At 34.9% G+C, this 23,566-nt stretch overlaps 1 protein-coding gene across 1 annotated transcript in view; it reads right to left on the bottom strand.

Moving 5' to 3' along the window:
• Nucleotides 1-23,566, bottom strand: part of LOC131675501 (transcription elongation factor S-II) — a 159,270-nt gene that overhangs the window by 134,440 nt on the left and 1,264 nt on the right. The gene's annotated exons all lie outside the window — the stretch shown is intronic.

Genomic DNA, 23,566 nt, shown 5'->3' on the forward strand with positions numbered 1-23,566 from the left:
TTTTAAATACCTACAAAGCTCTTATTCAATTTAAATTGGACTATGGCTGTATAGTATACGAATCAGCAAGTGAAAGCATTCTGAGTAAACCTAACGTTATATTGCACTCGAGTATGAGGACATCAATAGGAACCTATAGAACTAGTCCAATATCTAGTATATTCAGCGAAAGCAATATGCTACCACCACACTTCAGACGCAAAAAACTAGTAATGAATAATACAGTCAAAATCTTACACGCACCAAAGAATCAAGCCAACAGCCTCTTAGTTAAAAGTATTCTCACCTATGATAAAAATAAACCACGTCAAAAAAAACCATTCTTTTTTCGAACTCAAGAATACTTCAACAGTTATAATTTGCAATACGACGATATACTACTTGAAGCCCTGTCGTATGGTCGCAAACAGATATCTAGTGGAATCAACAAGGAAAACGATTGCACCTGGAAAAACGAATCCAATAACTGCTTTTTTAAGAAAATGAAAAACAATGTTTCTCACAACAATCCAACTACCACCCTCAAGAGGTCAGACCAAATGATTATTACAAGATTAAGAATCGGACACAGAGCTCTAACGCATCAACACTTACTATTGAAAGAAAAAGCGCCACAATGTGATGTATGTCACACTAAACTAAACGTCGAACATATACTAGTCAACTGCCAAAAATACGAAAATATGACACAAATACCAGTTATCCAAATCACTTGATATCCTTCTAAATAACGTCTCTCAATGCACTAATATCATCAAATTCCTAAATGATATCAAAATCGCTAATACCTTATAATAATGTGCCTGCTTTCAAATCCCGTGAATTTCATTGTACTATATAGGAATATATATATCAATGTATATGGGTGAAATTCAAAAAATTGTAAATACATGTTTTTGGGCCCTAAGTTTTTTATGGAAACTATATCCACATGTCGGGGTTATATTGAGACTTGGATGAGTGTGGACGTGTTTTGTGTGAGTGCTGAGTATAACTCAATTTTAGAGAGAAGGAGAGCGGGAAGTGAAGAGAAAAGTGGAGAAAAGGTACAGGAGGAGTGGAAAGACGTTTGGAGAAGAGAAAAAGTGAGGGAAACAAAGGGCGAAGGAAGTAAGGTGAGAAAAAAAATAAAGGGAGAAAGGATAGGTTAGGTTAGATAAGACAGAAGGCGGGAAAAGAGGAGCGTAGGAGAGGGATATAAAGGCGAAGACAAAGAGAATAAGAGAGAGAGTTAAGGCGGGAGCAAGGTGGGGAATTGGAATAGGAAAATGGAACGAGATGTTCATAACGCCAGGAACAGCGAAAGAGAGGAATGGTAAAGGGGATAAGAGGAAGGCAAAGGGGGTGAGAGGTAGAGAGAGCGAAGAGGGCCTGAGGGGAGGAAACAAGGAAGAAGTGAGGCAGATGAAAAGGTACAAAAGTGAAAGCGAGGGGAGTGGAACAGATGGGGATGAAGGAAATGAAATGGACAGAACATTGATAGGGGTGGGTGAGAGTAAAGGAGAAGGTAATGCAATTGAAAGAGTACTAGCAGAAATGAGAGAACTGAGAAGAGAGGGGAAGAGAGAAAAAGAGGAACTGCTAAATGAAATGATGAGGCGAATGGAAGAGGCGGAGAAAAAAAGGGAGGCAAAATGGGAGAGAGGGTTAGAAAAACTTAGAGAAGAATTAGAGAAAGATAGAGAGGAAAGGAAAAAAAGAGAAAGAGAAGAAAAAAGAAGACAAGAGAAGTGGGAAGAAAGAATGAATGGATTGGAAGAAGAGATGAATAAGATGAAAAAATGCATGGAAGGAAAAGAGATAAGGGCAGAAGAAAAAGGAGTAGATAATAGGGATGAAATGGATCACATGAAGGAGAGGATGGATAGAGAAAGTAGGGTAAATAATATAATTGTAACGGATCTGGAGAGAGAACTGAAATGGGAAAAAAAGGAGATGCAGAAGAATGGTTAAAGGACAGAATGGGAATTAAGGGGGAAATAATAAGCCTAAGGAGTATAGGAGGACCAGAAATAAAACAGAGACAGGAAGGGATAGAGTATAGAAGGAAGAGGATGTGGCAAATAAAGTGTGCCTCATGGGAACAAAAGGAGGGAATAATGAAGAAAAAAAGTAAACTAGGGGAGAAAAAAATATATATAGATCACGACTGGACGTGGAAACAGAGGAAAATAAGAGAGGAGGTAAGAAGAAAAGCAAGAGAATTGAAAAATAAGGGCAAGGAAGTTAAAATATGGCACAACGGGTTAAGAGCAGGGGAGGAAGAGTGGAGGTGGAATGAGAGAGAAGAAAGAATGACAAAGAAAGGAATGGAAGGGTTTCGGAAATAAAAGTGGGAGAGGAGAGAAGAGAGAAGAGGTGAAGGGAAGAAAAACAGTAAAAATGTTATTTTGGAATGTGGCGGGAATAAAGAGCTTGGAAGAAGAGGACTGGAAATACATTAGAAATTTTGATATAGTAGGACTTACGGAGACATGGATGAAAAGAGACGAAGCAGGAATAGGAATAGGAAGAAATTTGAATGAGTATAACATTGAATGGAGGGACTCGAGAAGGGAAGGAAAAAGGAGTAGGGAGATAGGGGGTGGACTGATGGCAGTTAGAGAAAGACAAGGGAGATTAAAGGTAAAATGGAAGAAAGAAAGGACAGAAGAAGTCATAGTAGGGGAAATAGAGATAGAGAGAGAGAAATGCACGGTTGCATCAGTCTACATGCAGCACAAGAAAAAAGAAAATTATGAGTACCTAACCGAAGAAATAGAGGAAAATAGAGGTAAAATATTAATAATAGGAGACTTTAACGCTAGAACAGGAGGCTAATGATAATAATTCTAATAATAATTCTAATAATAATTCTATATACATGCATGTATATAACATGTTTATGATTTTTTTTCTCGAAAACTATCAACTTTTGGAAAAAATTAGAAAGAACAAAAAATACTTAGAATTCATCAAAAAATACACTGGAATTTTTCCAGAATTTTTTATAAATTTTTAAAAATTTTCAAAAATCCAAAAAAAAAATTTTTCAAAATTTCATGAAAAAAAATCTGAAAAAATTCCAGTGTATTTCTTGATGAATTCTAAGAACTTTTCATTCTAAGCATTTTTTCAGAAAAGCTCATAGTTTTCAAGTTATAGAATCCTGAAATTTTTCAAAAAAATTATCACTTCGGACGCTATTTTGAGAACCGCCATGTTGGATTTTCGACTTTGTACCCCATATGTCTTAAAATTTAGGACTCGAGGACACGTTTCTAGCTGTAAAAAGATGTGCATCTTTATCAATTTCTTAAAAAAATTTTGAATAAAAAATCTTTTTAAGTTGAAAAAATCGCTTTCTTTTGCAAATATTTAATTATAACTTTTTTAGCAGTGACTTTAGACAAATTCTGAAGCCATATTCTGAAAGAACATCAAATTTTACGTCGGATATGATGTGTTGGAAATTTTTTTTGGTGCAGATAATATGAAAAATAACTGCATGAAGATTCGTTGATAATTTAGGACATTTGGGCCTTAAGGGAGTACCGTCGGAAAGTGATTTAAAAATGAGAATCGTTTGAAACTTGGATGGTAGGTGTATTATAGTGCTAAGAAACTGTGATTCAAATTTCGTGAGCCTTCAGAAGCTGTGAGACGAGAAATTAACGATTAAAAATAACATGTAGTCTTATGGGAAAATGCACTTTTTGGGCCCTCGTTCACTGCCCAGTCATATAGAGAGGGCCTATTGAATTTGATCTCAGAAAAGTGGTTCCGTATAATTAGGAATTCAGTTTGACTTGTTAAACCAAGACTTTTCCCACAGGGTATACGTATCCAGCCATCCTGGAAATATGTTCCGTCCGTACGGACTACCCCAATTTCACTAAATTTGCTACTCTACTGGACAATATCTTGGTTTTATATATCTAGATTATCATAACTTTATATATTTCTTACATTTTAAGCTTTCAACTGTATTCCATTTTATATATACATAAATTCAGAATTTTATTGTATATATAAAATCATATTATTGAATTAGCACATTAATTCTTAATATTATTTCACAAAAAGAGTCCATATGATTGGAAATAAAAAATTCAAACTACGGATATTCCATCAATTCATATCACTTCATATTACTTTGAAAAATTGTATATTACTATGATTCTAATTAATACAAAAAACAAGTAGTTTGAAAAATATTAATAGTATCAAATAAATAATGTTCATCGCAAACATGGCAAATAACTCATTTTTTTTTCATATTAAATCATTGACTGCATATTAGTATGAGAAATTGTCCATATTCTCAAGGTACTAATAACAAAAAGTAATCTGATTGTACTTATAATTTTATTAGTTCATATCAATTCAATGGTAAAGAAAGTATATTGTTTCATCATATAGAATGTGAGGATAGTTGATCCATTAAATAAAAGGGAATTTTTCAAGTAAATTTAAAAAATCAATTGTGAGCTGCTATCGTTATTATTAATTATACTACTATTTTTTTTCAAGTAAATTTGAAAAATAATTTGTAAGTTGCTACCATTTTTTATTATTTATACTACTATTTTGTACGGTCATTATAAATGATAACAATATTTAACTAAAACTCACTTAATTTCTTAATTAATGTTTTAATGTTTATAATCAAATGGCAAATCATAATAACTCATGTTTAAAATTATTTTCATATTAAAATCTTTGACTGCATATTAATTTGAGAAATTTTCCATATTCTCAAGGTTCTAATTACAAAAAGTAATCAGAATGTACTTATAATTTTATTAATTCATATCAATTCAGTGGTAAAGAAAGTATATTGTTTCATCATATAGAATGTGAGGATAGTTGATCCATTAAATTAAAATGTAAGGGAATTTTTCAAGTAAATTTAAGAAATAATTTGAGAGCTACTATCGTTATTATTATTTATACTACTATTTTTTTTCAAGTAAATTTGAAAAATAATTTCTAAGCTGCTACCATTATTATTATTTATATTAATATTTTGTACAGTCATTATAAATGATAACAATATTTAACTAAAACCTCCTTAATTTCTAATTTAATGTTTATAATCAAATGGCAAATATACCTCAATAAATGTCGATCACCGAAAAAAAAGGGAAGCTCTTTCTATTTGTGGGATTGGAAAAAAACAAAACATAAAAGTATAGGATATAATAGTTAAAGATAAATACTGTAAAATAAAAATTTACATATTATCTTTATTATAGTAAGTTAGACTATAGTAACTATTGAGTTATGAATTGTTTAGATTTGTTACCGTATAATATTTAGATGTATTACATACCATTTTCACACCATTACAATATAAGGAAAAAAAAACAGTCAAAAATATAATAAAAAATCAAATCTGATCGTCAAAATATATGCAAGCTTATATTTATTTTTTTATTATTCTATAGCCTATAATGTTTCTTGATATGAAAATTAGTTATAATATAATTAAAAATATATCGATACCCTAAATTTTACTTCAATATTATTATTTTAACATTTCTCTTTGAGATTTTTACATGTACAATGAATGAAAAAAACGTTATTATACAAAATTGATTGTATATATGCAAATTTTACCTTAACATTGTATACATAATAAATTATAATTTATCGAAATTCAACATGCATTCCAACAAGTAAAAAAATAAATCCTGAGAAAATGAAATAACATTGAACAAATACATGTTTCATCAATAAAAAATATAATGATAAAAGGAATGTCAGAACGAGGGCCCTATGCGAAAAGTAAAACGTTTCGCTTTTGCGATTTTTACTGAATATTTAAGCTTTCAAAAATGAGAATGTTATAAAAAAATTCTGAGGTATGCAAAAAATAATCTCAAAACGATATCCGTTCGAAAAAATATCATTCAGAAGCTGTGAGAATAATAAATAAATAATTTCTGTCCAAAATATGAAACTGAGAACAGCGAGTTGGAGATATGGCAACGTCGCATTTTCGCCACGTGCTCTCTCGTGCGCGCATCTTTCAAAATATTCACACCGCTCGTCATTGATATATTTGTTAAGATAGAAATTGAATTGAGAAAAAATTATTCAAATAAAATTGATATTTATTATAATAACATTTAACATCTTCGCAGATTTTTTACGTAAATATTGTTAAATTATAGTAACAACAACATTAAAAATATGGCATTAATGCAACGATACATTTTGGTTCAATTAAGTCTCACTCGAAATTAAATATTGACAAACAGTAACCGCTGATATGTGTGGTGTCGATATTGAGGTTATCGTTATGAATACAAAGCGTAGCAGAAGCGCGTCGTTGCCAAACTTTCAACTGTAACAACGTGAGTCAAAGACGAATCTGAGCACCCTCTCAACTGACTAGTTACGTAGCGACGGTACTCCCTTAATGGGTTAATATTATATGGAAATTATAAATGATTATTAATGGTATGTTATAATCCCAACAATTAAAAGTTTTCTTGGCTGTACATCGTGGTGGTTTAAAGTTTATTTTAATTTACTCTCCGCCTGAAATCTTTGGTTTCTTCTCACTACATCTTGCGCTTTTTCGCATTTTATTTACTCCGTAGTTTGCATTTTGGTGAGTTAATATTTTGTTTTACTTACAATTTTTTCATACAATGGATTTTTCATTATAATTTTATTTTTTCAGGCTTTCCATATATTAACACCGCAAATTTTGAGCACGCGCACGAAAACGTCATCTTATAGGCTTTATGTGCACATATAATTTATACATACGTTGCGTGATATTTCAACAATTAATCGTCGTGTATATCAGAAATTGTGTATTATATACTCATTGTACGATATCGAGTGGTTTTAATGTTATTATATCGGACAATTTCATAGACTCTAAATTTAATTTACTCGAATTCACGTTATTTACATATAATTATATTTCATTTATATTGTTTACCGAAATTCATTTATGATTCACTCATTGTATTCAATTTAAGTAATTTTACGAAAGGCGGTACCTCGCTGAATCGTTGAGATGGTGTCGATTTCTCTCTTTGTGCCCTACAGTCCACTCTACTAGTTTATGCGTTTCTCGTGGTCTTCCGATGGTTAACATGTGTTACCCCGACGGCGCATAAGCCACACAACTGAGCCACGATCACGTTATCGTGACTATCGCTTATGTTTCGGTTCGACACTCGTCTCATTTTTCCGCTTTTCTTTTTTTTTATTGCTTTTAAGATTAAGAGTGACGAGTGGCAAGAGTCGTCGGTCAGTTTGCTGAGAGTCTTCGACGAGCTCGTACGCTCTCAGTTGTATCCTCCGTCAATTCATGAAATAAAACCTGATCATTCTGTCTTTAAATTCATCAAATTTTCCTATCAAATCACCTTTCGTACTGAATTAATTTTCATACGAAAAGCACAGACACTGTGCCAAAGAAACATTGGTTCTTCGAGCCGGATTGTGAAAGAAGTTTGGTTTTGTGAAGTGACACGCTCACGTCAGTGAAGTGAATTGCCAAGTTCGAAGTGATCGTACATCCCCCTTGTTGACGCAACGCTTTACGCATTGAAATATTGCTGATTAAATGATTGTTTGAATCAGTTTCAATCACGTATGATATTGCAATTACGTGTGTTGGTTCGAAGCACACTCTATATGAATTTTTTCAGAATTTTTGGAGTTGATTTTGGAAAAATGGATTTTCCGTATTCTCCGAAAATTCAAAAATCGCCTCGGAAAATTCTAAAAAATTCAGGCGTATTTCTCGTTTAATTCTAAGACTTTTTTGTTCAATGAACTTTTCATCTAAACTTAATGATTTCCGAGATAAAAAATGAGAAATGTTTTTTATGGATTTTTTTTTATTTTGCTACCATTTTGTTGGAAGAAGTGGTTCAAAAATTCCACCAAAATTCCTGGAGATACTTTGATAGTCGTGATCACCTCTGATCATATTTGTTTGATGATTTTTTAAAGGTAACATTACTCAAAAAATTCGCAAACTTGATTTTTTGCAAAATTTTTCAGGTGTTTATTGTTTAATTGGCTATAACTTTTTTATAACGCAATCAATCGCATTTTTGAAAAAAAATTCTGAAAGAGCGTTAAATTTCCCATCCAAATACGTGTTTGCAAAAATTTCTTAGGCCTATGACTACTGAAAAAAACGCGTTGAAAATCGACAAAAAAATTGAGCATTTTGGTCGTTAATGGGTTAACCGGTTCAACAACGACGCATAATACTCTCCGGTGATTTTTTGTCCTATTTCTAAATAGTCGACGAAGATAATTCTACGTGCATCCCAAAAAACAGTGGCCATAACCTTGCTGGCCGATTTCACTGTCTTTGCCTTCTTTGGAGTTGGTTAACCTTTCACAATCCAATGTTTTGACTGTTCCTTCATCTCAGGAGTGTAGAGGTGTATCCACGTTTTGTCTATAGGTATGCTTCGACGAAGAAAGTCGTCCGGATTACGATGGATGCGCACCAAGAGTTTGTCAGCGGCCACCACTTGACTGAGAATATACGCGGCACCCATCTTACCGAAATTTTTCTCATGTCCATTTTCTCATGCAAAATGAAAATGACTGTACCTTTTTCAATTTCTATGGCCTCAACTATTTCGCGCAATTTTATACTCCGATCACTCAACACCATGTTGTGGATTTTATTGACCATTTCCGGAGTGCTCACGTCTACAGGACGGCCTGAACGATGTTCATCTGCAGTCGATGTACGGCCACGTTTAAATTCATTTGCTCAATTATAAACAGTTGCAAATACAGGAACAGGTACACCATGAACTGCATCTAACTCAACTTTGATTTCTTTCGGTGTAAGGCCTTTTAAATAGAAATATTTTATCACCGCTCGGAACTCACTTTTTTTATTGTTATGTGACATTGGGATCACTCTCAGGTACGCTTAGAGTAAGCGTAAGCTCAGGGTTGCTCTGATTTGGCTTGCGTGCCAGACTCACGCTTAACAAATTTCCAGAAAGAAAGGGAAACTAGAGAGAAAGAAAAAAAAGGAAGGGAAGAAAAGGAAAGATAGCCACATATAAAATTCACTTACTTTTTATTTTATTTGATTGCTTGATACTTAGGCTGCCTACTCTCTGCTCTTTGACCTCTCTCTCTCTCTCTCTCTCTCTCTCACTCTCTCTCTCACTCTCTCAATTCCGGATGCACTTAGTTGACTTCTTGGTTGAGTTTTTGGCTGACTTCTTGGCTCTACACTGCACTACTGATTCTTCTCAAAAAAATTTTCGATCCTACTGTTTCCTCCAGCACTGGTCCCGCAGTCCTGTACAGAGCTTTTTATAAGCAGTGAATGGTTGGGTGGAAATCCCTTTCTTCCGGCCCATGACATGATGACAATTAAAATTTTCTTATCCGATTTGGTATTTGTAATTGGTTGAAGGGCGTGAATTTTCAGAGAGAGAGAGATAAGACGGCCCTTTCTTTACTTGGGTCTTTTTCTCCAGAAATGGCTCTTGGAGTGCCACTTTCGAGAGCAAGAATGATGCTATGTTTTATAATTACTTACACAAAATCGTACCAGACTTAGTTAATTTTAACGATACATGGTGATTATTTAATTGTAAGAAAATTATAATAACTATAAATTATAATAATTCAATAATTAACTATTATAAACATTATAACGGGGTAGATATTTGCCAGCGTTATTTCGCGAGAGATCAATAAATATTTTATACAGCTCGATGCGGGCGTACGACAAACGCACGAGACTATGCCCGGATACTTAGTTACGCCTTAAGGCCCGCGGGAGCGTCGTGGGTTCAGTAGCTAGTCTTCAAGTTAATTCACCGACGGGAAAAGCGTGGAAAGTGGTAGAGTCAGGTGTAAATAAGAAAATAGGTTGCATAAAATAAATGACATTTATACAGCTCGTAGGTTTACATAGAAAGCAGCACGGCGATAAAGAGAGAGAGAATAACTGGCTAGCGAGAGAGAGACAAGGTACACAAGTAGGTACTTACAAATGCGCACGTGGCCACGGATGAGCCTTATCAAATGCTTGAATACAGGGGGACGATCGGCTAGCTTGCACCGGAATAGTCCCACACACTAACTTGCAACACTGTGCACTATTTACGGTGGGAAGTCTCTTCTTTCTACTGCCGCTGGGCCAAACCAAAACGTCTCAATGAAGATGAGTATTATCTTGACTTCATTTGAAAGCCGGCCGACAGGAGCACGTGTGTTTTTGGCCGCGATCCTCAAGCTAATGTCGCGGGAGCGTTCCCCACTCTCTCTCCCCTACTCTATCGAGCCTAAGCCGGTTCCTGTCGCGCGGCCGTCTTTCTCTCGCACGTCAGCGCGCCTTCGGTTTGGATCGGCACGAGCTTATCCTTCCTCTCGCTAGTTCGCGTTGCAAATTAAATACTCTCTCTCTCTCTTACCTCGTACTCCATTGTCTGCTGCGGCAGCCACTTCTAGGCTTTGTACGTAAAATTACATAAATTAATATAAATATAAGTATATAGGTATATATATATATATAAGAGTGGTTGTTTGAGAGAGAGATATATAACGAGTGGTTTATCACACGTTATAACATTTAGAAAAATCCATAAACTTCTAAGAGTCATTATAAAATGCATTGCGGTTCTATTGTTGTATTTTCAAAGGCTTAAAACATAAAATTATTTATGAGTTATTTTGTTCTTGCAGTGGATTGAACTGGATAAATAATATATCTTTATAAGATGCGGATTATGGTACGACGGTTATGAAAACAATCACTATTCGATAGTAACTTACAAAATTGATTAAAACCCATTTAATATTACGGATATTCTCTGTGTTTTTTGATTGAAATGATGATTTTCAGAATAAGAACTCGATTATAGGTTTCAGGAAGCCATAATTATCTATTAATAAAAAAAAATTCCGGATCTCAACAATTTTATTTTAATCGATTTTAATGGCAAATTGCAAAGTTTCTTACAAAAAGAAAATTCGGTGGGAAAAAAGATAGATTGTATTTTTATGGCCCCTCTTCTTATCAGTGAGATAGTGCTTTAAAATATATACGCGATGATCGTAGGCTCCTGTCAACACATGCGAATGGGACAAAGCAGGATAAGGCAGTGATTGTAAGTCCGAGTACACAGGTTTGGGCCACTATCAGGTTTTATATCAACACCTTATTCCAGATATGCTTTCCTCATGAGAAATTTTATTATAGCGACTCTCAATCCTGCTCTTTTAAATGTTCTCATTCTTTTCTTAATATTGATTTCTACTAATTAATTAAGATTAAAAAAAAAACAAAAGTTGTTCACTTTGATCAACGATAAAAACGAACCCACTCGATGGACCTGGCTGAAACTTCAGCAGCACTCTATTTAATAATGACGTTTGCTGGTGCAACATAAGTTGGGATACTTTGAGCGCCATCTCTTGGATTTTCTAAGGACTTATTAACCCATCCTCATATTTGTAAAGTATTTGCATTTCGATTTATCGTAAGTATCGTAATTTGAATATAACTTGTTGCTGCAGTTCTGGTTTGAATTTCTTGCGTTGTTTATCCTAGCAGTATCTTCCAAGTTCGATCATCATTTTCTCCTATTTCTAATGTGTTTCCCCGTGTGCTCTGCTCAATACTGTTTTTTGTGTAGCTTCATTTTTTACATGTTGTTGCTCATTACTTTTGATGTACACAGTGAGCCATCTCAGTTTTATAGCTATTTCAGAGAATTTCTGTATCAACTTTTGATAAGAATTTGGATCAATATTTCTTAGCTCTAATGTTTCTTAATACCTTCTCTTTGTTCAAATATAAAATTCTAAAATTATATCCTCCTTACATTAATTATTAATGTGATGACTTTCGACTTGATTTTCGGCCTTCTACAGGATCGAGGCTGTTGTATTAGGGGTATATCTGAGTTTTCGGAATTGGATGCTGGGGATAATAATTGTTCGTAACTCCAGGATTGTTAGGCGGTGATGATCAATTTTAGGAATCGGGACTTTTATCTTCAGATACTATGGACGACTTCAAATAATAATGTTTCTTTTCTACATATAATTTATTAACACCTTTCGTTTTTGCCACTGTTCTCAAAACATTGATTAAATTTTCAATCTCTCACGGAGTAAAATTATCGTTAAATTTAAACAACTTATTATAATTCCTTGCTTAAATTAGTTGCAGGTATTAAATCCCATTTTTCCTGGATCATAATAAAACATGGATAATAGTTTCGTGTCAAAATAATGTTACAAAGAGCTTCAGTGCAAAATACTCTGCTGAGTGCATCTGCATTCGTATTCAGCTCTCTTTTCTTATACTCAATCATTGGTTAAAAATTTGCTATTTCAAGAAGTAATTTAAATATTCTCGATCCTATTTCGGGAGATTTTGTTTTGATTAGTCCAGCCAAAGGCACATGATCGGTTATGAGGACAAATAGCTTTCCGTATAAGAAGTGCCTATAATGTCGTATAGCCGAAACTGATTCTAGTAGTTCCTTTTCTATGGTTGGATAATTTTTCTTTGCATTATTTAACGCCCGCGAAGCGAATACGCATGGTAAATCCTTTTCATTCTTATAATCGTCCTGGCTTAATACTACTCCGAGACCTTTATTACTTACATCAGTTGTGAGTATGAACAAATCCTCAAGGTTTGGGTAACGTAAAATAGGAGCTAAAGTTAATTTTTTTGGAGCGTTTCTAAAGCCTTTTTGCAACTATCCGTGAATTCGAATTTTAGATCCTTTCTCATAAGCTTATTCAGTGGTACGATTATTTTGCTATAGTTTTTAATGAATTTTCTGTGGTACCTACAAAGGCTTAGTAATTGTTGTACTTCCTTTTGATTCGTAAGTTACTTGTAATTTTTAATGCAGTTTATTTTTCTTGGATTTCGTAGAACTCCTTCTGTGATTAAATGTCCAAGGTATTCTTATTCAACTTTCATATACTCGCACTTATCTGGTTGCAGCGTTAATTTTATTTCTCTGAGCCGTTGAAACAAAGTTTGTAGATTTTGTAGATGCTCTTCAAATGTTTTTGAATAAACTATTATATTATCAAAATAAACAAAGCATATCGTTCCCATCAATTCTTGTAATTTCAAATTCATCATTCGTTGGAAAGTGGCTGGTGCATTTTTGAGACCCATTGGCATTTATTTAAATTCTCAGTGTCGTTTATGCGTGCTAAATACCGTATGCTCACGTTGCGCTGGCAAAACAAGGACTTGATAAAATCTACACATTAGATCAAATACTCAAATACGCTGAAAAACCACATTTCGCCTAATTGATCCAGAATTCCATCTATTAAAGGTAATGGATAATTATATAATTATCTTGAAGTGTATATTCATTCAATTTACGAAAGTCGATCATAACTCTGTATTTTTATATTCTCGAGGCATCTAGCTTCTTGGAATCGCACCATGCAGGCTATTATTAACCTGTAATAATATAACTATTATTCCTTCGTCATCTAATAATTGTTTATCGATTTCTATATGCAAAGACATTAATTGTCGATATAATTTTGAAGTGATAGGTTGAGACGTGGTGAGAACAATGCGATGATATACATCATCGAGTGAAGGGGTAGGATTTCCGTTAAGTTGAAATATATCTGAGTATGCTTTAAGCAGCGATAAGATAGCACTTGCTTGATCTGGAGGTAAGTTAAAGTCGTGCACTTTCAGTGATGAGTTTATCTCTTTCCTGTATTGCATATATATTATTATTTGCTAATATAACTGCTGTAAGAATGCTTTTCTTTGTTCGTTAGCAATATTGATATTCAATATTGACGTGCTTTCGTTGAATTTTTCTTTATGTAGATTAGTGTACATATTTATCTGTTTGTCTGAATGATTAATGCAGTTTATTTTCATTTTTCTATTTCAACCATAAAGTAAATTTCAGGTTAATAAAATTTTTTTGTCCGTAATGATGTACTCTTCATCCAGTTTGTCAATATTTACTGTAAAAACATTAATTCCTGGCTGCATTAAAATAGGTTTTTAATTAAACATGAATTTGAGGCTGTTTTTATGTTTATCTCTAATTTCTATTGTTTCTGTTGGAATATCTATAAAAACTTGATAATTCTTGAACCAATCTCTCCCTATAAATCCATCAGCATCGAGTGGAAACGAATCTGCGGCTACATTGTAGATAAAGTCTCTTTGGAAAGTGTTGAGTCTGTATTGTCCATACATTGTATATGAGCCGTTACTATTTAAATTATCTTTCTCTCTTTCATGGGCTGTTTGATTAGATTACATGTTTTTTCTATCAATTACAGAATCTTTAATAATTGAAAGTCTTGATCCGGTGTCTACTAGAAACTTTAGTAGTCGTTCTCTTGTTCCTGTTGGCTCTTGAGCCATAAAATGTCAATATCGTCCATTTGAGGGGTATATTTCATCTCTATATCGTTCCAGCAGCGTTGAGGCGGATCGTCTGTCTATAGAAAATCCTCCTCATTCATTAAGTGTTTTTCGAGGCTGATTTTAAAAAATTTCTATTTTTCGATTCTGCAATCGATAACAATTATTTTTATCGTGCTCATATATTTCACAATTCGAACAAGTAGGTTTTACAGGCTTTACGTCTGATAGGAATTGAGTTCTAAAAGTGTGTTCAGAGTCTATAGTCTTGTGTTCGACACTTCGATAATTACAAAATGTATCGCAACCTAACATATACCGTATTTTCAAGCGTGAGTATGATGCAATATCTTAATCATAAAATTCAGTTTACAAGGAAAAATCACGGCGAAATGTTCTTTTATTTTTCGAAATTATTAAAAAAGTTTTTAATACTTTTTTATGTATCTTGAGTCCTTCGACCTCCCTATTGGGCCGTAAAAACAGAAGTACTTGGTGAATTTATGTGCACGAGGTCGACCGAGGTTGAGCTGCTACTCTGGGAATTGCAAAACTCGTGAATCAGCTATAATATGCATAAATGGATGTATGGGTAAAAGATGTAATTAGTTGAGGTAAGTGAGGTAAAGTGTGAAAGAGGGTAAAATTAGAAATGTCACTTTCTGGGCAAACTATAAAAATATATTTGTCATACGATATTGACATGTATTTGTAACGATCGTAAGCAAGTCTTTATGGTATGTTGACGCATACAGACGTATTTTTGTGCTCCTAGAATTTTTGAGTTTTTAAAAAATTTCCCACTTTACCCTACTTTTATCTAATTTTTGAAAAAAAATAGAGACAAAATTGAAGACGATTTAACGAATTCAAATCTCTCATTAAAATTGTTAGTTTGTGCCCTTTGAGGTAATTCAATACATATATTTTAAAATTCATTTATTTTAATACAGACTAAAACGATAATTTCAACACTATAGTAGTACTAAATCTGAAAATATTACCAGCGTTATCAAAAAAAGACTTCAGAGATAACACTTTCATTTTCCATTCTAAAACTGTCTGATGCATACGAGGTGTGTTCAAAAAATACCCGGAATTTTTTAATTTCGCGGGTCTGGAGAGTCCGATTGTCAAAATTTTTTTTTATTGTGTTGGTATACATGCCCCTGAAGTATGATAAAATTTTCAGCTATATTCACTGTTTACTTTGTCTGCGGTAGTCGCTAAGGTTTGATGTGTTTTTATGAGCTCGGCGATTTTCGTTTTTTAAAAGAAATGGATCAAAGAATTTGTATTAACTTTTGCGTAAAAAATGAAATAAAGTGTAACAAAGTGTGTGAAATGTTACAAAAAGCCTATGGTGAGTCTGCTATGAAAAAAACAAATGTTTACGAGAGGTATAAGCGTTTCCAAGATGGCCGCGAAGACGTTGAAGATGACGAACGCTCCGGTCGACCCAGCACGTCAACAATCGATGAAAATGTGAAAAAAGTGGAAAAAATGGTTCTGAATGATCGCCGAATCACAATTAAAGAAGTTACTGATGAAGTTGGCATATCAATTGGCTCATGTCATAACATTTTTTCAAATGTTTTGGGCATGAAACGGGTGGCAGCCAAATTTATTCAAAAACTGCTGAACTTTGACCAAAAAAACAATCGCATGAACATCGCTCAGGCGCTGTTAAACGACGTCAACGACGATCCAAGTTTGCTTGAAAGGGTCATAACTGGTGATGAAACATGGGTGTACGGTTATGATGTCGAAACCAAAGCACAATCGTCCACCTGGAAGCATTCAACGTCACCAAGAGCGAAAAAAGCTAGTCAAGTTCGATCAAATGTGAAGGTTTTGCTTACAGTTTTCTTTGACTGCAGGGGCGTGGTGCATCATGAGTTCTTATCACAAGGTCGTACGTTTAATAAGGAGTATTACCTTGAAGTTATGCGACGTTTGCGTGAAGCAATCCGAAAAAACGCCCCGATTTATGGAAAAACAATTCATGGCTTTTGCATCACGATAACGCACCTGCTTACTCGTCGTTGCTTGTTCGTAATTTTTTGGCCAAAAACAATACCGTAGTCATGCCCCAACCTCAATATTCACCAGATATGGCTCCGTGTGACTTTTTCCTGTTCCTAAAGTTGAAGAGACCCATGAAAGGACGGCGTTTTTCCTGGATTGAAGAAATAAAGGCTGAATCGCTGAGAGTGCTCAAGGACATACCAAAAAGTGAATATCAAGAGTGCTTCGAAGATTCGAAAAAACGCTGGTATAAGTGTATTATATCTGGGGGGATTACTTTGAAGGGGACCACATTGATGTAAACGAATAAATAAATATTTTTTTGGAAAAACGATAATTCCGGGTATTTTTTGAACACACCTCGTACTTGTACTCTTTTTTTCTTTGAAAAGAGAATATTTTTTGCTAAATATTCACTGTGTGAAAGAAATGAAAACAATTGATAAAATAGTTTTATTGACCTAGAAAATTGATTTGTACCTTTTCAGGAGAATGTCCCATATGAATTTTGTATGTTAAATTAACTATATTTATATTAGATATATTAAAAAACATTATCAATTTACAATTATTTAAAATGCTTTGTGTAAACTTGAACTGTTCAAACTTGTAATATTTTTCCATAAATGTTTTTTAAACAAAATTTTTATAAATAGTTTTATAATGTCATGAATATTTTGCGGAATATTTAACTAATTTGTAAATGTTATATGTTCATGATATTCAAAATTATTTTCCATTAAATAAGCATAAATTTGCACGAAGCAGTATTCATTATTGAATTCATGGTTTTGATTATCTAAATTCGAATAATTCTGATAATCAATATCAAAATTTACGTGATTTTCTACTTGTTCATCTATGTATTTTAACTGTTCCAAGCCATTCATTCATACAATTGTTTTAACAAGATGTAACGGAGAATGACGGCTCGGCCGTTGCTCTCTGTCGAGCTCTCGCCAATGCTCATGCGCCTTGCCAAGCTGAGAGTGTGTGCTGGTTGAGCACACTCTCATCGGTTGATTTGCTGTTTTTCGAGGTGCGACGGTGTAACGGTGTGCTGGAGGGAGAGCCGACGAACTAGGCAGTGAGAGAGAGAGAGAGAGAGACATCAGATAGAGGGGAGAGAGAGAGAGAGACGGAAAATAGAAGAGAGAAGAGGATAGAGAGACAGCCACTGGCAGACCTGCGCGCGCATTCGATATGGAGAGAGGAAGAAAATCGGCAGTAAATAGAAAGCTGTTGAAAGCTTTTTCTTTTAGTACGTTTGTTTGGCTGAGTTTTCCCGCACCCTCGCCATGAACAGTGAAAGGATACGTGCCCGGTGCGCGGGAGTAAATATTGTTAGTGCAGTGACAGAAAAAAGTGAAACCGCGAGTGCAGCGAGGCCAACAACGGTGCACGTGCGTTAACCGGCGAGGTGATGCGGTTTGTGCGCGCGTGCGGCCATTTCGGTGGTGAGCGACACAATAGGCACAGAGGCTACAACATTTATAAACAATCACCCACTCCACAACGACAACAATAGATATCACAACACACACACTTACACGCAATAACAAACATCAAGACAACAGATACATTCAAAATCCAACAACAATTCTAACAACAACAACATCAACAACAATCAATAGTAATAATAGATAACGAATAATAAGAATAATAGCATTAACATTAACAATAGAATCGACAACAGAAGCAAGAAAACAAAGAGGAAATTTAGGAGAGGAAATTGAAGGATGGCAGAACGAGTGTCAACAGCGCGGAGCAGGTCGGTGTCGTGATCTCTCTCTTCTCTCTCTCTCTCTCTCTCTCTCTCTCTCTCTCTCTCTCTCTCTCTCTCTTTCTCTGTCCGAAGTGCCGGATGAGCACTTCGTAGCTCGGCAGCCTTGTCAGCTACAAGGTCAAAAGATCTAGTTTGTATCGGACGAAAATTGTTTTCTTTAGATATGTATATTTCACGATTGTTGTCGAATAAGTAAACAACGGATCGGTAGCAGCTCTGCAGCCGATTCGCTGTGCGTTGCGCGGTGCGCATGATTTTTGTTATATAGTGGCGTTGTTTTTTTTTGTTTAGATTAATTAGCGAATGTAGACTATTAAAGTTGTTATTAAATGAAAGCTTATTGTTGTGATATCGTTACCTAAATCACTCCTGATCCCACATTAGTTTTCTCGTGTACGTTTAGTGCGTTTGCTCTACGCATTATTCGGTCGTGGGAACGTCTTTTGCTTCAAAGGAACCACTCAAGTCCCAGGCCGCAAAGTAATGGTATTTATTTTTACCACACCCGCTTTGGTGCAGCAACCACTCGCTGCAATCTGCCATGTGCCTTCTCTACACAACAACAGCAACAATCGGGAAACCTCTAGAGCTGCTGTCTGCCTTCGCGTTAGGCAGCAGCTCCTTCGCAGCTCAAGTCGTTTCCAGGCAACAATGGAGAGAGAAAGGCTGATCATCCATGACCGAACCTCTGGAATGCGTCTTCTCGTCGACAGCAGCTCCATCATCTCTGTTTTCCTAATGTCAGGAGGTGGCTCTAGGATCCCGACCGACCTTCATCTTTTCACAGCGAATGACACACCAATTCCTACTAGTGGACGCAAAACTCTGCTGCTGGACTTTGGCCTCCGCAGGACCTTTCCCTGATCTTTTGTCATGGCTGATGTTAAGTTTCCGTTCATTAAAGCAGACTTCCTCTCCTATTACAACTTGCTGCCTGGTCTGAAGAAGCGAAGGCTACTAGACGAGGCGACATTCCTCTCGACCACCGGATACCTCACCTGTGCATCAATCCACTCCATCCAGGCCATGTACCCGATGAGTTTTACTTCTGCTTTAACTGGCGCAAGTGATATCATCGTCAAGCTAGTGGAAGAAAATTTCAAACGATGCCTGCCGACGAACTGCCTTTACACATCACATTATCACCGTATAACCTCCTGCTTTTTCGAGGCCTCGACAAGTGCTGGGAGTCAAACTGAAAGTTGCCAAGGCAGAATATGCTGAGCGGCTACAAACAGGGGTCATAAAGCCCCTAATAACCCATATGCTAGCCCAATTCATATGGTCAAGTCAAAGTCGGGGAAGCTAAGACCAACAGGAGAGTACAGAAACTTTAATACATAAACAGTACCTGACCGATACCCTATTCTAAGTATCCACGATCTTCTTCAACTTCACGGAAAAGCGATTTCCTCTACTTCAGATTTGAAAAGAGTCTATTTTCAAATCCCTGTTGCTTCAGAGGACGTACCGAAAACTGCTATAATTACAGCTTTCAGACTCTTCAAATTCTTAGGAATGCCACTAAAATTAAAGAATGCAACTCAAACGTTTCAGCGCTATATGAATAGCCTCTTTAGGTACCTGGACTTCGTGTCAATGTACTTGGATGACCTGCTCATCTCCTCAAAGGGCGAACCAGAGCATGTGGAGCATCTGCGAGCCGTCCTCGATATCCTTTTTAACAATAAACTGAAACTAAATTAGGACAAGTGCTGTTTCGCTCAGGATGAGGTTATCTTTCTCGGTTTTCGTGTCAATGCCGCCGGATTCAGTCCCCGCTTGAAAAAATAGAGGCTATCCTTGGCATCCCAGAGCCTGCAACGGTGTTCGAGCTCAAGAGCTTCCTAGGAGCCTTAATTACTTCCGAGCACTAATCCCTCATGCAGCTGAAGCTCAATCTCTCCTAGTCGAAAATGCTAAATCGCTCAAAAAACGCTTAAAAAGGCCAAGAGGTCTCTGGCGGAAGCAACATCCTTAGCTTTTCTTCATCCAGCCGCCACCATCGTCCTCACCGCTAATGTTTCGTGAACTGCCATAGACGGGTCCTTGGAACAGCACGTCGGTAGAAAACGTCTACCCCTAGGTTTCTTCTCCAGGAGGCTCTCACCTGCCGAAAAAAACTACAGCCCATATGATCGCGAATTGTTGGCAATCTTTGCTTCTTTGAAGCATTTTGCCCATATAGTCGAAGGCAGATCATTCATTATCCGAACTGACCACAAGCCATTGGTGAAGGTCTTCCTGCAACGGCCAGAGGAAGCCTCTCCGAGGCAGCTTCATTAATTAGATTACATTGGCCAATTTAGTACTTCAACAGTTCACATTCCGAGTCAGGAGAATGTGGTAGCGGACGCTCTCTTGAGAATTTGTACTATCAACATGCCCACCAGGCTAGATGCCAAAACAATCAGCGAGGCGCAAGACAACGATGCCGCCGCCATCCAGAATCCCAACGAGGATGTAACCCCCCTCACTCTGCAATCTTTAGATATTGATGACTACAAACTCTTGTGCGACGTCTCTTCCGGGATCGTACGTCGTTTCCTGCCTACTTCTCTCAGACGCACAGCCTTTGAAATTACTCACAAAGAGGAGCTAAAAATCTCTCAAGCCGAGCTGGTATTTAGAATGTCAATCAGAGTATCAGGAGAATTTTGTCACTCAAGATCAAATGATTCACCCAGTAACCTTCCTGAATCACCTGAAAAGGCACATCAGAATAATCAGGCCAACTCCCACGTCGCACCACATTAAATCGAAGCATTTCTTGCACGGTGACCTATGAACGTGCTCTCGCGTCTTCAAACTTGGCGCGTCTGTGAAACCACCTCTAACGCCTCCCTATTCGAGCCCTTACAGGGTAACTGAGAGACTGGACGATTACCGATACACCATAGGCGTAGACGAATCTCCACAGACCATCTCAACTTCCAATCTGAAACCAGCCTATCTGGCAATAGAGGAACCAGCGGCGGTCCAGTCTCGCGATCACTTGCATCCAAGAGTAGTTTTTTCAGCTTCCAGTACCAGCTGAATAAAAACCACTCCTTCGCGAGGAGCCGTGACAGACACCACTAGCCCGTCCACATCTATTAGGATCTTACGTAAATAACATAATTCTGAATACTCTTGTTACATCAGTAAAACATGAAAATGCCCGTCACATTGTAACTCGCTATAAATTGTAAAATATCACAGAAACAAGTTATATATTACATTTTGTTTCACTATAAGTCATCAAGCTCTTTTATACAAATATTTTTTATGTTATTAATTTTAAGTTTCTCTTAAAGCTCTCTCTCTCTCTGGAATTGTAAATAAATTGTTTACAATAAAAATATTCGCATCTGATAATTTGAAACCCTACTGTCTTTAAAATTTATTCTATATCTTAAAATAAAAACAAAACTACTTTGTTGTACATATCAAGCAATAGTTTTCAAACTGTATAAATTTCAATTTATTCCATTACATTGTTTTTGGGAAAAAAAATATTTTATATGAAAATGGATCTATTTTATTTCTACATAACTTCAATAAATTTCATTGAATTGATAAAAAAATACACATATCGCTAATCGTATACTATAAATCGAGTTGATTGTAAAGATCATTCGATTAATTATTACTCAAATTAATTCAAATTAATATAAATTTACATATAATAGAAATCCTAGCATAAACAGCCATATCTTTCGAATGAATTCTAATTTTCTTATGCACTACATTTTATTTTAAAGTTTATGATAAAAACTAAATGATATCTTGCCTAATTAAGTTGATAATATATATCTCAAATTATTGCACATTCAAGAAAACAATTTTTTCGCTACCCACAAATAAGTATATCTGATAGACTATTTTCTGGAAAAAAAATTTTTTATGTTCATTTGAAGTTCATTTATATATTACAGGTGAAATAATTTTAAATATTAATAAATTTTTGTAAATGTGTCAAAACGGCATTTATTATATTTTATAGTACATTACGATACAAGTACGGGAATAGTACAGTACGATACAAGTGCGGGAAAGTAGATTCTAGTCTTGTGTAGCGTTTACGCCCGAGCAAAGCGAGGGTGGAATGGTACACGAGACGAGAAACTCTTTCCCGAACATGTGCCGTACCGTATTTTTTGATACGACGTGTGGAAAGTGCAATTTTCAACGTACGTTTTTTGCCGAGCGTGCCGGAAAAATGCACTTTCCGCACGGAGTGTCGAAAAATCAATTATCATAACTCAAGTGTTTGCATACATGGTTGATGAATTCAGTTGTTCAAATGAAAAAAAAATTTTGTTAAAGTCAAGGCATATTATTATCTAGACATAAATTTAAAAAATGATGAATTCAATTTAATAGTTTAATTCAGTTTAATAACTGGAATAGGCTTCAATAAAATCCAAAAAAATAAACAACTAAAAAATGTATACACTTTTTAATTTAAACTTAAACATCCATCTATACCAGTCAAATTCCTTTAAAGAATAAAAGTATACTTCTTTTATTAACAGCTGGAATGTTTGGAAACAAATGATGTTTTTGGTAATAAAAAATATTTAGATTTACCAATACTGAACTATGACAAAATATTCTTTGACAAACATAAAACTCTTTCTCGTAAACATTTCTGATTAAAAAACCAATTTTCAAAGGGAAATCAATTTTATAATTCCTTAAACAATATTTAATATTACATATTACTTAAGTGTAAGTTATTTGAATGAAAATTGATTGCAAGCATTATTGTCACTACAGTGACCTTTTTATAATTCATCGGACCATTTTTCATAATTTTGAAGTGTACTTTCAATACTTGTACAATATTTATAAATAGATTTCTATGAACTTGTTGAACAGTATTTTATGTGTTGAGAGTGTTAATTTAATCTTACCCATACCTCATTTGACTTATCATACAATCAAAACTACGATTTCAAGTTTAAAAATTGTTTCAAAACTTCCATAAATTTGATTATTTATAATTATATTATGTATAAATTTTATTATTTATAATAAATTATTTATAATAAAATTTATCAAGTAAAAATTTTAAATAACTACTAACATTTTTTATATTATTTGAATTTGAGAAAAAGCTTCTATATTATTTAAACGATTAAATAAAATAATAAAATAAGTAATAACAAAAAGGATTTTTGAAAAACCTTTCTAATAAATGAATATTTTCAAAAATGCCACTATTTAACATCTCATATATAGCATTGTATACAACTCATTCAAGAACCAAGTTAAGTCAATTATAAAATATTCTATAAAAATCAGTCAGTATTAATTGAAACTCTAATAGGCATGTTTCAAAATAGTGTATTGTACACAAACAGTATATTTTGAACAAA

This window comes from Phymastichus coffea, unplaced genomic scaffold, assembly GCF_024137745.1.
Source record: "Phymastichus coffea isolate CEN01 unplaced genomic scaffold, Cenicafe_Pcof_1.1 PCOF00024, whole genome shotgun sequence".
Classification (NCBI taxonomy): Eukaryota; Metazoa; Arthropoda; class Insecta; order Hymenoptera; family Eulophidae; genus Phymastichus; species Phymastichus coffea.